This window comes from Bubalus bubalis, chromosome 6 (assembly GCF_019923935.1).
Source record: "Bubalus bubalis isolate 160015118507 breed Murrah chromosome 6, NDDB_SH_1, whole genome shotgun sequence".
Classification (NCBI taxonomy): domain Eukaryota; kingdom Metazoa; phylum Chordata; class Mammalia; order Artiodactyla; family Bovidae; genus Bubalus; species Bubalus bubalis.
This window is the reverse complement of record NC_059162.1, coordinates 117,745,046-117,759,349: the sequence shown is the minus strand read 5'-3', so window position 1 is coordinate 117,759,349 and position 14,304 is coordinate 117,745,046. Positions and strand designations below refer to the sequence as shown.

Sequence of the window (14,304 nt, the reverse complement as noted above, 5' to 3'; positions counted from 1 at the left end):
TTGTGAGTCATATGGACTTCCCTCCACGCAGGGACCGGATGGACCCTCGTCGTGGTTGATGGACCCCCCTCCACAGTTCTCAGTTCAGAGCTGGGAGCATCCCTCCCACCTACAGACATCCCAGGGCACAGGCCCTCCTGGGCCTCCTGTGGGAGATGGGAAACATCACACTCCACAAGGCCCCTTCACCCTTGACCCCTGGGCACAGACTGAGGACAGATGAGAACTAGCAGAGGTGATATTAACGGTGGCTGTATCTTTCATAACTGCCAGAGAAGGCAAGGCACCCCGCTCCGGTACTCTTGGCTGGAAAATCCCATGGATGGAGGGGCCTGGTGGGCTGCAGTCCATAGGGCTGTGAACAGTCGGACATGACTGAGTGACTTCACTTTCACTTTTCACTTTCATGCATTGGAGAAGGGAATGGCAACCCACTGCAGTGTTCTTGCCTGGAGAATCCCGGGGACGGGGGAGCCTGGTGGGCTACCATCTATGGGTCGCACAGCGTCAGACACGACTGAAGCGTCTTATTAGCAGCAGCAGCAGTATCTTTCATAACTGTAGGGTGTGTGTGTGTGAATGTGTGTGTGTGTGAGAGCGTGCGTGTGTGTGTGTATGTGTGTGAGAGAAAGAGAAACAGACTGGGAAACAGGGAGGTCAAGAGCAAGGACTCTGCCTCCCGATTCTGCCCATCCTGGCGGGTAAATAACCTGTGTGGGTTCAGCTGTCCTACCTGTAGGCAGGGACCGTGAGACCTCCTGGCCCACAGAAGCCCGTTCAGGCAGCAGACGGGAGAAGTCACAGCCTCTGGGAAGTGCTGGGTTGTCGTGCCAGGGAGCATCTAGGCGGGCCGGGCTTGGGGTCTCCAGGCAGTGGTGTGGACGGCAGGGGGCTGCACGCCTCACGTCACAGGGTGGGGCATGAGAACCCGCAGCGAAGCGTGCTCCATTTGATGAAACCTTTATGAGTCTGTAACCAAAGCACCAGCATAGGAATGATTGTCATAATTTTTAAAATCATAATTAAAACGCAGAGGAAGTGCAATGTAGGGGCAGGGGAGTAAGAGGCACAAACTGCTGCTGCTGCTGAGTCGCTTCAGTCGTGTCCGACTCTGTGCGACCCCATAGACAGCAGCCCACCAGGATCCCCCGTCCCTGGGATTCTCCAGGCAAGAACACCCAATGCGTGAAAGGGAAAAGGGAAAGTGAAGTCGCTCAGTCGTATCCAACTCTTAGCAACTCCATGGACTGCAGCCCACCAGGCTCCTCCATCCATGGGATTTTCCAGGCAAGAGTACCCGAGTGGGGTTGCAATCGCCTTCTCCGGAGGTACAAACTATTAGGTATAAAATAAGCAGCAAGGATTTATTTACATCACGGGGAATACAGCTAACATGGCTTCAATGTTTTTAGAAATATATTTGTCTTGAATTGGAGGATAGTTGCTTTATGATGTTGGGTTGGTTTCTGCCACATATCAGCATGAATCAGCCACAGGTACACACATGTCCCCTCCCTCTTGAACCTCCCTCCACCTCCCACCCCGTCCCGCCCCTCTAGGTCATCACAGAGCACCAGACTGAGTCCCCTGGGTTATACAGCTATCTCTGTAGCTGTTCGCCATCTATCTGTACAGCTATGCCCCCAGCCCTCTGTCGTGCACGCGGCGATGTATACATTCCAATGCTGCTCTCTCAGTTCACGCCACCCTCTCCTGCCCCCGCCATGTCCGTAAGTCAGTTCTCTATGTCTGAGTCTCCATTCCTGCCCTGCAAATATGTTCATCAGTACCAGTGCTCTAGATTCCATATATGTGATATTTGTTTTTCTCTTTCTGACTTACTGCACTCTGTATAACACAGCCAACATTTTATAGTAACTGTCAATGGAGTATAACCTTTAAAATCCTGAATCACTCTATTGTACACCTGAGACTCTTATGGTACAGCAACTAAACTTCAATTAAAAAAAGAAATGTATGTCAAGACTGAAAAAAACTAACAGTCCCAAGACATTTAAATGCTCAATATATAATGAAACTGTGACGGATAATCTTTTATTTCAATTTGATTGGGCTAAGGGATGCTCAGATAGCTGGTAAGATGTGTTTCTGGACTTGTCTGGGAGGGTGCTTCCCAAAAAGATAAGCCTTTGGAGTGGTGAACTGGGTAAAGACCACCCTCCCAGTGGAGGTGGGTGTCACTCAAGTTCTTGAGACTCGGATGAAGCAAACAGGTGGAGGGAGGGTGAAGCTGCTCTTTGCTTGAGCTGAGACCCCATCCTCTGCCACCTCAGAAATCAGCTGCCTGGGTTGTCTGTCCTTCTTGGTCTGCATTATATCACCTGCTTTTCTGGTTCTCCAGCTTGCAGATGGCAAATGATGGACTTCACAGCCTCTGAGAATTCATGGGAGCTAATTCCTGTAAATTGTTGTTTAATCGTTAAGTTGTGATTCTTTTGTGACCCCGTGGACTGGAGCCCGCCAGGCTCCTCTGTCCATGGAACTCTCCAGGTAAGAATACTGGGGTGGGTTGCCATTTCCTTCTCCAGGGGATCTTCCTGATCCAGGGATTGAACCTGTGTCTCCTGCTTGGCTGGTAGATTCTTTACCACTGAGTCACCTGGGAAGCCCAATTCCTATAATAGATCTCCTCTTATATATCTCTGTGTCTGTCTGTCTGCCTATCTATCTATCTGCTGTTGGAACCATTTCTCTGGAGAACCTTAACTAACACAGAAACACTACGGTAAGTATCAGACTTTGCCTTAGAAGGAGGGGGCAGCTTGATGGGCAGCGTGAGAAGGGCTGACACGGCAGAAGCAAGGGGACAAGGAAGGATGTGGGGAACACAGAAAGTACTTCTCAGAGGACCCTGCGCCTCGCGGGGGACCCTGGGGAGAAACCGCGTGACCAGAACTGCTCTGTGCGTCCCAGGACTTGTGTTTACCTGTGTGTGTGCACTTTTCACTCAGCTGTGATTTGCTAGAGCAAATACTCACTGTCTCGTGCTGGGAGAAATTAAACAGGAATCAGTCACCTGATTTGGGCTTCCCAGGTGGTACGAGTGCTAAAGAACCCGCCTGCCAGTGCAGGAGACATAAAAGACGCGGGTTCGATCCCTGGGTTGGGAAGATCCCCTGGAGGTGGGCATGGCAGCCCACTCCATATTCCTGCCTGGAGAATCCCATGGACAGAGGAGCCTGGCAGGCAACAGTCCATGGGGTCGCAGAGAGTCGGACACAGCTGAGTGACTTAGCACAATCAGCAAGTGGAGTGAGTATTCACACAGGTGCAGGGAGGCTCTCCCATGAGGGGCTGAGCCCTCTGCTTTGGATCAGCAGTCCTGGCTGGCACGCCAGACCAAAACCAAAACAGGCTTGCCACTCAATCGGTTCAATACTTCACTGAGCAGACCCTGTAGGCTGAGCCCCATGGTAGGGCCTGGAGAGCCAGCAGGGAACAAGATAGAGAACGATCAGACCCTCCTGGGGCTTACGCTGCAGTTAATGAGCAGACAGACAGACAGTAAAGGCAGAAGAAAGATGCAGGCTCTGACCATTGTCCTCTCGGGCATCACAAAGGAGCCTAAATGAAGACTCATAGCTTGGCACATTGGAAATACAGACCTCGAGGCAGATACCACCATGAAATCAGCAAGCACAGACCGTGCTTCCAACTTGGAAGGAAAACTTTTGGAAGATCATGGGGGCTTTTGAAAACATCCCTTCTTTCATCTCTCGCATGAGGAGGGGGGGACACCCAAAGCAAGGCAGCGACCAGCTGAAGGTGCCCTGTGACCCACACAAGGTCCCCACACTCACCCAAGTCAATCACCACTCTTTCCAACACCACAACATGCCTTCTTCACAGTGGAGAGTATCCACTTCATTCCATTTTACTTTGATGTATTTTTATTTTTAATTAAAATGTTTATTTCGAGACAACTGTTGATTCCCATGCAGTTGGAAGGAATGATACAGAGATCCCACGTAAGCGTCACCGAGTCTCCTCCAATGGTGAAAGTGAAAGTCACTCACTCGTGTCTGACTCTTTGCGACCCCAGGGACTAAACAGTCCATGGAATGCTCCAGGCCAGAATACTGGAGTGGGCAGCCTTCCCAACCCAGGGATCAAACCCAGGTCTCCCGCAGTGCAGGCAGAATCTTTACCAGCTGAGCCACAAGGGAAGCCCAACAATACTGGAGTGGGTAGCCTATCCCTTCTCCAGGGGATCTTCCCGAACCAGGAAGCGAACTGGGGTCTCCTGCACTGCAGGTGGATTCTTTACCAACTGAGCTTAAAGCTTCAGTGCAGCATCACATCCAGGGAACAAACATTGACACGGGCATGATACAGAGCCTCTCATCCCTCGGTCAGTCCACACGCCATCACCATGAGGGCCCCTCACCTTGCCGCCTTACATAAAGCTACACCCACTTCCTTTCTGCCTCCTCTTCCTAATCCCTGGCAACTGCTATTCTGTTCTCCATTTCCATAATATTGTCATTTCAAGTATGTTACATCAATAGAATTGTACAGCATGTCATCTTTTGGAACTGGCTATTTCACTGACCATGATTCCCTGGAGATCCATCCAGGCTATTGTGTGTTTCGGTAGTTCATTCCTATGTGTTGCTGAGTGATGTTCCACGGTGTGGGTGGACCACAGCTTAACTACGCACCTGTTGAAGGAAATCCAGGTTGGTGCCAGTTTGGGGCTATTTTCAGTTAAACTGCTGTAAACATTGGTGTGCAGGTTTTGTGTGAGCCTGTTTTCCTTTTCCGGGATAAATGCCCAGGAGTGAGACTGCTGGGTCATATAGTAGTTGCATGTTTAATGTTCTGAGAAACTTCCCAAGTGCTTTTCCAGAGCAGCTGTGTCATTTTACATTCCCACGAGCCATGAATAATTCAATTTCCCCACATCTTCATCAGCATTGGGTGTCACCAGTGTGTATTTTAGACCTTCTGGTAGGTGTGTGGTTATACTTTGGATTGTAATCTGCATTTCTCTGGTGGCTAATGAGGTTGAGCATTTTCCAGGTGCTTATTTCTGTTCTGTGTGTTCTCTCTGGTGAAATGTCTGTCCACGTCTTTTGTTCATTTCCCAGTTGAACTGCTTGCTTTTTCCTTACTGCTGAGACTTAGAAGTTCTTTACATATTCTGGATGCCAGTCCTCTGTCAGGTAAGGGGTTTATAACTGTTCTTCTGGTCTGTCATCTGTTTTTGTTATTCTCTTAACTCAGTCTTTCACAGCAAATGTTTTTAAATTTTGAGGAAATTCAGCTTATTAATTTTCCTTTTTTAGGTTGCATTTGAGGTATCAACTCTAAGAACTTTTTGCCAAGCCTAAGATATAAAGTCTTTCTCTCCACCCCCCCCCAAAGTTTACAGTTTTAGATTTTATGTTTAGTGTGTGATCTGTTTTGTGTTAATATTGTATAAAGAGAAATACTTAAGCTGAAGTTCATTTTTTTTTTTGCCTTTTAATGTCCAGTTGCTACATTGGTTAAAAAGTCTATCTTTCCTCCACTGAATTGTTTTTGTCCTTTATCAAAAACCAGCTGAGAATATTTGCATGGGTCTATTTCTGTGTTCTCCATTCTATTCCATTGACCTATATGTCTGTCTCTTTGCCAAAATCATATAATATTGATTACTGTAGCTAAACAGTGAGTCTTGGAGTAGGATTGATTGATTCCTTCTACTTTCTTCTGCTGCAAATGATTTTAGCTATTGGTTACTTTGCTTTCCACATAAATTTTAGAATAATTTTGTCTCTAGCTATAAAAATTCCTGCTGGGGTTTTTGTGGGAGTTGCTTTCAACCTGTATACTGATTTGGGGAGGATTAGGATCTCAGCTGTGTTGATTCTTGCAACACACAAACCTGGTGTGTCTCTCCATTTATTTAGATCAGCTTTGATTTCTTTCACCCACATTGTGTGGTTTTCAGCATGCAAGTCCTGTACATGTGTTGTTAGATTTATATACCCAAGAATTTCCATTTTAGAGATTAATTGTAAATGGTGTTGTGTTTTAAATTGGGGAGTTTGTGTGTTCATTGCTAATATATATAAATGCAATTGATTTCTGTGTGTTCATCTTGTATCCTGTTGCCTTGCTGAAGGCACACACAAGTCTGCGAAATTTAAATAGACTCCTTAGGATTTTCTATGTAGAAAACCGGGTCATCTGCAAATAGCAACAATTTTATTTATTCTTTTCAATTCTATGCACTTTATTTCCTTTTCTTGACCTACTGAACTCGCTAAAATTTCCAGCTGTATGTTAAATTAGAGTGGTAAGTGGCACCCCTCCAGTACCCCTGCCTGGAAAATCCCATGGACAGAGGAGCCTGGTGGGCTGCAGTCCATGGGGTCGCTAAGAGTTGGGCACAACTGAGCGACTTCACTTTCACTTTTCACTTTCATGCCTTGGAGAAGGAAATGGCAACCCACTCCACTGTTCCTGCCTGGAGAATCCCAGGGACGGGGAGCCAGGTGGGCTACCGTCTATGGGGTCACACAGAGTCGGACACGACTGAAGTGACTTAGCAGAGTGGTAAGAGTGGGCATGTTCTCTATTAAGTTGAGAAAGTCCCCCTTTCTGAGAAATTTATTTACTTTTTATAATGAACTTTTTATCATGGATTTTGAATACTTTAAATGCTTTTTTGTGCATCAGGTAAAATCATTTGATTTTTCCTTTTTAGTCTTTTAACATGATGGGTTATATTGATTAAATTCCTTGCATATCCAGAATAGATCCTACTTGGTCATCAGTTCAGTTCAGTTGCTCAGTTGTGTCCAACTTTTGTGACCCCATGGACTGCAGCAGGTCAAGCTTCCCTGTCCATCACCAACTCCCAGAGCTTGCTCAAACTCATGTCCATCAAGTAGGTGATACCATACAACCATCTTGTTCTCTGTCATCCCCTTCTCCTCCTGCCCTCAATCTTTCCCAGCATCAGGGTCTTTTTCAATGAGTCAGCTCTTCCTGTCAGGTGGCCAAAGTATTAGAATTTCAGCTTCAGCTGAATTTCAGCTGAAATTCATTCCTTCCAATGAATATTCAGGACTGATATCCTTTAGGATTGGCAGGTTGGATCTCCTTGCAGTCCAAGGGACTCTCAAGAGTCTTCTCCAACACCACAGTTCTAAAGCATCAATTCTTCAGTGCTCAGCTTTCTCTATAGTCCAACTCTCACACCCATACGTGACTAATGGAAAAACCTTGACTAGATGGACCTTTGTCAGCAAAGTAATGTCTCTGCTTTTTAATATGCTGTCTAGGTTGATCATAGCTTTTCTTCCAATGAGCAAGTGTCTTTTAATTTCATGGCTGCAGTCACCATCTGCAGTGATTGTGGAGCCCAAGAAAACAAAGTCTGTCACTGTTTCCGTTGTTTCCCCATTTGCTATGAAGTGATGGAACCAGATGTCCTATCTTAGTTTTTTGAATGTTGAGTTTTAAGCCAGCTTTTTCACTCTCCACTTCAACTTTCATCAATAGGCTCTTTAGTTCCTCTTCACTTTCTGTCATAAGGTTGGTGTCATCTGCATGCTATTGCTGCTAAGTCACTTCAGTCATGTCTGACTCTGTGTGACCCCATAGACGGCAGCCCACCAGGCTCCCCTGTCCCTGGGATTCTCCAGGCAAGAACAGTGGAGTGGGTTGCCATTTCCTTCTCCAATGCATGAAAGTGAAAAGTGAAAGTGAAGTTGCTCAGTCGTGTCCGACTCTTAATGACCCCATGGACTGTAGCCCACCAGGCTCCTCCGTCCATGGGATTTTCCAGGCAGGGGTACTGGAGTGGGGTGCCATTGCCTTCTCCGGTGTCATCTGCACATCTGAGGTTATTGATATTTCTCCCGGCAATCTTGATTCCAGCTATAGTGTATATTTGTTTTTATATGCTGTTGAACTTATTTGCCAACATTTTGTTAAGGATTTCTGCATCTATATTCATGAGAGATATTGGTCTATAGTTTTCTATTTTTTGTAATGTCTTTCTCCAGTTTTGGCATCAGGGTGTTACTAGCTTCATAGAATGAACTGGGAAGTTTTCCTCCTCTTCTGTTTTCTGGAAGAGATGGTGTAAAATTGGTGATAATTCTTTTTAAACAGTAGAATCCTCAGTGAAGCCTCCTGGGCCAGAGAGTTCTATTTCCTATTAGGTGAATTGCAGGACATTTTTTGTCTGAGGAATTTGTCCTTTTCATCTAAGCTGGCAAATGTACGTAGAGGTGTTTGTAGTATTTGCTCAGTCGTGTCCGACTCTTTGTGACCCCATGGACTGTTGCCTGACAGGCTGATTGGTCCGAGAATACTGGAGTGGGTCGCCATTCCCTTCTCCAGGGGATCTTCCCAATCCAGGGATCAAACCTGGATCACCTGCACTGTAGGCGGATTCTTCACCATCTGAGCTATCAGGGAAGCCCAGGATTTGCTTACTACCCTCTTAATGTTTAAAGTCTCTAGAATAAAATCCTTTGTTTCCTTATTAGCAATTTTTGTCTTTTTTTTCTTTGCTAGTATTTCTGGAGGAGTGCCAATTTTACCAATTATTTCAGAGCACCATCCCTCCTTTATTTACGAGTTTCTCTACTGCTATGTTTTGAATGATGCTGATTTATCCTATCTTTATTAATTTCTTACTTCTGCTTGTTCTGAATTCTTTTGTTGTTTTTATGGGTTTTTCAGGTGGGAGTTCAGATGCTGATTTGAGGTTTTTCTTCTTTTCATACCTAAGCCCTTAGTGCTATAAATTTTCCTCTCAACACTGCTTTACCTTTAAATCTGCATTTGGGGGCAGTTTCTGTTTGTTCTCACTGGTCTTCCTTTCCCTGTTATCTTTCTCCTGCTGCCTGTGGGTTACTTGGACATGTTTTCAGAATTTCATTTTCATTTTGTTCTGGCCACAGAGTAATACAAATTTAAGGTACACACACATCAGGGTTGGCTCATGTTTACCGCTTCTCACGGGTGTGTCTCCCTCTCTACTCAGCTCCAAGTCACCTTAAAGCCCCTCAGCGTGATCTGGGAAAACAGGGGTCCATCTGGGGGTCTCAGATCCATGAAGACAGGCTCTTTTATTCAACTGCCCATTTTTAGAGGTTTCTGCATCACATAAACCCACACAGCCCACGTCGTCCTGAGTCTCCAAATACCCTCAGGCCGCAAGCCGCTGCCTCGCTGTGTGTCTTGGGGCCCCTTTTCCGCCTCCATTTTAGGCTGTCAATTTCTCAGCATCTCGTTCGCTCTTCCCTGCTTTTAAGAAGATTTTAAAAGACTTTTTTCCCATCCCACTGGTTATCAGCAGGAATTTGGTTTGAGTCACCAAGTTCGCCACATTCCTGGAAGTCAAAGTGTCAGACTGCCTTGTAAAGCACCTTCCGGATGGTGGCTTGTATAGCCAGGAAGAGAGACTCATTTACATCGCCTCTGGAGAAGGGTTGTCCTTGCTTGGCTTCCCCTGCAAAGCAGAGTCTGAGTCGACACTTTTTTGCCCAAGTGGCTTATTCTATAAAGTTTCCAGGGAACGAGAGACGAGGGTCCTGGGACAACGAAGCTGGGGAGGAGGGGAAACTGAGCCAAGGGTGCCCGGCTGTGCTGGGGGAGTGGTGGACGGGGGCTGCATGCTGCCGAGGGCCTGCTGAGCAGAGCTGTCCTCCCGAGCCGCGGAAGGGGAATGTTTCTCCTCCAGCTTGCGTCCTGTGGGTCGAGTGTTGTCCGGGGGGTGTGAACTCCCTCCCGTGCATTTGAAAGCACGAACCAGAGGGCACCAGGGGTCCAGGACAAGTGGCTGGGAGCCCCGGGGCAGAGGCTGAGAATTTCTGAGCCCCGAGGTCACGCAGTCAGGACAGGGTTCCACACAGCTCATCTCTCCACAGGACTGGAGAAGAGCTGGGTCAGGAGGATGCGGGCTTCCCAGGTGGTAAAGAACTCTCCCCTGCCAATGCAGGAGACATAAGAGAGGCAGGTTTGATCCTTGGGTCTGGAAGATCCCCCTGGACAAGGGCAACCCACTCCAGTGTTCTTGCCTGGAGACTCCTATGGATGGAGGAGCCTGGCGGGCTGCGGCTCAAAGCGTCGCCAAGAGTCAGACACGACAGAAGCGACTTATCCTGCACGCAGGAGGAAGTGAGCAAGGCCCTGAGAGACATCTGGACCACAGGGCACACGGTCTGGAAGGTGAGGACATCGAGGATCAGATGGCCCCTCTCTCTACTTGCTCCTGGGGTGGGGCAGTCGTCCCCGCTTCTCTCCAGGGCTCCCCTGCTGGCCAGCTCTCTCTCCTCCCTCATAGGTCCGGCCCCTTTCTCTCTCCGGCTTCTTTGGGGGTCGAAGTCACCCCACCTTCATCCCAGCTGTGACTCTAGAGATGCAGGCTTATGGCCTCAGCTCCCGCTGCCACCAAGACCCGCCTGCATCCCAGTTCCCAGGAGGATGCTGCTTGGCCCATCTTCTTGACCACGGCCACCCAGGCCACATGCCCTTGGCATCCGAGCAGCCGGCTGCACTTGGTCCAACATCCACCCTGTTCCAGATGGCCTGGGCAGGGGACGGGGGTTGGGACCGCGGTGGCTGCACAGAGGGATGGCTGTTTGCCCGGAGGAGCTGTGGGCAGGAAGGCGCTATCAACACAGAGGACAGCAAGGCGAAGGCAGGGAGCTTTCATTTTGGTTTTTATTAATTCTCACAACTCCCCACGCGGACAGTGGGAGGAACCGGGTCTGCAGGGTCAGCAGATCCTCTGATGAACAGAATGTGCAACTCTTTCCAGCGTGATTAGTTTCACTTTTTTTTTTTTTAATCTGTGAATTGTTGGGTCAATTCCCAACATCATGAAGAGCCAGGTTTTGTTCATCTTGGCGTCCAAATGATGTTTTCGAAATCGGAACTAAAATAAAGCAGTAACAAGACGAAAGAAGCAACATCCTGTTTTATGGAGGGTCTGATTAAAAAAAAATACGTGAGAAAAAACACTCTGTGTGCCGAGTAAACATTTACCCCCCCAACCCCCCACACTGTTGGGAGATGGAGTATCTGACCAGGACACGAGAAGACGAGTCTCAGGATGGGCACATCACCCCTCCCCCTCCCCGAGGCCTTGGCATGACTCATTGGTCACGTTGCCTGGTACCATGCAGTCCCCGCCCTCCTGAGGGCTGCGGCAGACGGAATGTCACCACAGATGGAGAAGAGCTCAATCAAGCACAGGTTCTGGGACCTTGACCCCGAGAGGATGTGCATTTTTAGCAGGTCAGGCGGAGGTGAGTCGTCCGCCTTCCCATTCGCAGACCCGGGTTCATGACCTGGTCCTGAGATCAGGATGCTGGAGGCTGGACTCAGCTCCTGACGCCCTCCTGGAGGTTCTTCCAGTCTCTGGGTGTTGAGAAGGTGGGTGTCGACACAGCCCCCCACAGCCCGCAGCGAGAGCACACGTCTGGGCTGCCCTTCCCAGGAGACAGGCTCCCGTGTTGTCACATTTATGTCCCCTAGAGGTCTGCGGATCGCAGCTGGTCTCCAGGACCCCTGCCTCACAGATGCGGAAACGGGGGAAACAGGCTATTTGCTGTCGTCGTTTTTTTGTGTTATGTTTCATCAAATCAGAGACAGGTCTCCTGGTTCTTTCTGCTTCTATGCACGCAGGCCCCTCCCGGCGTGGGCAGGCGTGAGGGTGCCCCTCGCACTCCCCTGCATCCCCACCCGTCACCCTGGCTGCGGCGCTCTTCCCCGGGGGTCATTGTGAAGGTCAGTATTTGGCAGTGGGTTATGATGAATGATGCCAGTATGTCCAAAAGGTTTTTTTTTCTTTTTTTCACCTCGTAAAATTCTGAAATCGTGACAATTGTGAAGGGGGAAACGACACGGCCCGTGCCCTGGTCTCACTCTGGGGGGAAGGATGGGGTTGTGGCGAGGTTGGATCAGCATTCAGGCACGCTGCTCCTCTGTCATAGCTGGTGGATCTTCGGGTCCCCTCTCTGCACCCCGCACTCTGCCCTGAAGGACGACTGTCCCCAGCAGGGTGTCCCCAGCAGGAGTCTCAGGCTTCACTGAGCCTCCTTCCTGTCTCTTCCGGGACCCACGGGTGTTTTCCTGAAGCATCCAGGTTACCAGGTGATGGGGCCCTGCAGGGACCGTGCACTGGGGGTCACTCATCTAGGGGGCCGTTTGCTGAAGGGCTCCCCTTAGAAGCTCAAGGCTTGGAACCTGACGGGGTAGGGCGGCTCAGAGGAGGCCCACCCTGCCGGCACCTTCTCTGGGAGCTGCCACGAGCACCTGCTCCAATCACCTGCCGCTCAGAGCCAGGGGAGACGGGCGGCCACGTGGCTACCTCCCCCGTGGCGTTCCTGGGCCCTGAGGCCAGGCACCATCCCGGCCGCCCTGAGGACCTGGCCCTCCCGGGCACAGCGCTGTTCCTGGAGCCACTCTCCCGCGGTTTCTTTGACCTTCTTGAGATTAGCCGGGGCTCCTCCAGGAAAGCACCCCTCCTCCAAAGCACCTTCTTCCAGGGCTCTTATTCTGAGCTCATTCAGATGTCTGACTAAGCCAAGGGTCTCTCGGCCTCTGCCTGCCCCCAGCACCCACGAGTCACTCTGCATGACCTCCTGAGGGGACCAGGCGGGTGGAGGAGGGGCAGGAAAGTGGGGGGCGGGCTGTCTCTCCCGGCCCGTCCCCTCCCCGGCTGAAACTTCACTCTCAGCTGGTTTGAGAACCGGGGACGCAGCCCACTGGCTCAGCTGAGCTTCTGACCATGCACAGAAACTAAAGAGCTGTGGGGAGCTGGGGTTGTGCAGAGAAAACCTTCTCCCTGACTTTCTCCACGGAGTGGGTGGGAATAGGCACATGTGAAGGGAGACCCAGCCTCCCTCCTGCTTGGTCCCTGCCCCAAAGCCAATCACCTGGTTAAAAGATAAACCGGAGAGACACACAAACACTCCGTGGGGTCAGCAGAGCGTGGCGGTGCCCCGTGTCTGCTCACTCCGGGACCCTGTGGGCAACCTACAGACAGTGAGCCGAGGCTAGAGACGGTTTTACACAGATGGCCTGGCCGGTTGTCACAAAGCCCCACGAGAAAGGCAGCAGTGGGGTTTTATCCCCATTTCACAGCTGGGGAGACTGAGACCTCAAAGCCAGTTCCCGACGGTGACTGTCCCTGCTTGCTCTGGGGACGTGGTATCACACACGCTGCAAACAACAGCTGTGGACCAACCGAGAGGAGAGAGAAGGCACCAGAGAAAATGGAACCAGAACCACCCCGTCTCTCTGGGGCCCCAGCTGTTCACGGCTTGGTGGGCAGGCTGTCTCCTTCGGGGCTCGGGGCAGGGGACCTTATTCAGGCTGGGGAGGGTCGGGGCCTCCGCGCCCTCCTCTGTCCTCGTCTCAAGCCTGGAGCACGAGGGCCAACGGCCAGCCCCTGGCCTGGGCCGGCTGCACCCTACGGGGAGCACAGACAGCCCCCCACTTCCTGGGTCAGGACGTCTATCCACCTGATGGCAGCCGCCTCCCAGGGCTGGGCGCTCAGAGCTCCAGTCACCTCTCACTCAACCTGCCGCCTTCCTGGCAGGTGATGTGGGTTGCGTGGCGATGCCGGGAAAAACTCACACACCTGGGTGAAGCACGCAGACTGATGCTGACGCCGGACAGCGAGAAGTGAGTGCTGAGCGCAGCTGGGCACCCGAAGCCCACTAAGGAACCCAAGATGGGTCCCTGTCCACTCAAGGGGGGACACTGTCGCCCAGGCCACACCAAGGGGTGCTCTGGGAGGAGCCTGCCCCTTGAGTGTGACAGGAGGAGTCCGGAAGGTGTGGAGCGGGGAGGGGCTGGGTGCTCGGCCACCCCCGTGGTCAGAACACCTGCTGACCTTTTCTCTTTACGTATTCATGGGTGCAGCAGCCGAAGTCTTATCAGAGGAGTCCCCAGCCCAAGTCCACCTGGTGCCAATTCTGAGCCTCTTTTCCCATGAATGATGTCTGGAGACCTCTCGGCCTGGAACGTCTCAGTGAGCAGAGCTGGACCACGGCGTGGGAAGCAAGACATATCCGACATCCAGCCCAGAGAGAAGGCTGGGAGCGTCGCAGCTCAGCTCTTCCAGCAACACCGAGGAGTCAGAGTCCCTAGAAACTCATCACCGGCCAGCTCTGTTCACGCATGCGCAAGAGCGAAAGTGTCCACTGAAGGGGGCACGTTTTACAGCAAAATCTAGAACAGCAGGGATGTCGGGACTTCAAAGCTCCCATCTCCTCCTTGCTCCTCTGATATGGTGTCTCAGGATTCTGGTAAGCTCATCTCTAA

At 50.5% G+C, this 14,304-nt stretch overlaps 1 long non-coding RNA gene across 1 annotated transcript; it reads left to right on the top strand.

Annotated features, from left to right (window-relative positions):
- The first annotated feature begins 10,046 nt into the window (after positions 1-10,046).
- LOC123334187 lies at positions 10,047-14,304 on the top strand. Its single transcript, XR_006552022.2, has 4 exons — positions 10,047-11,279; positions 11,659-11,760; positions 13,577-13,662; positions 13,903-14,304. It is a non-coding gene; the product is annotated as an uncharacterized LOC123334187 (long non-coding RNA).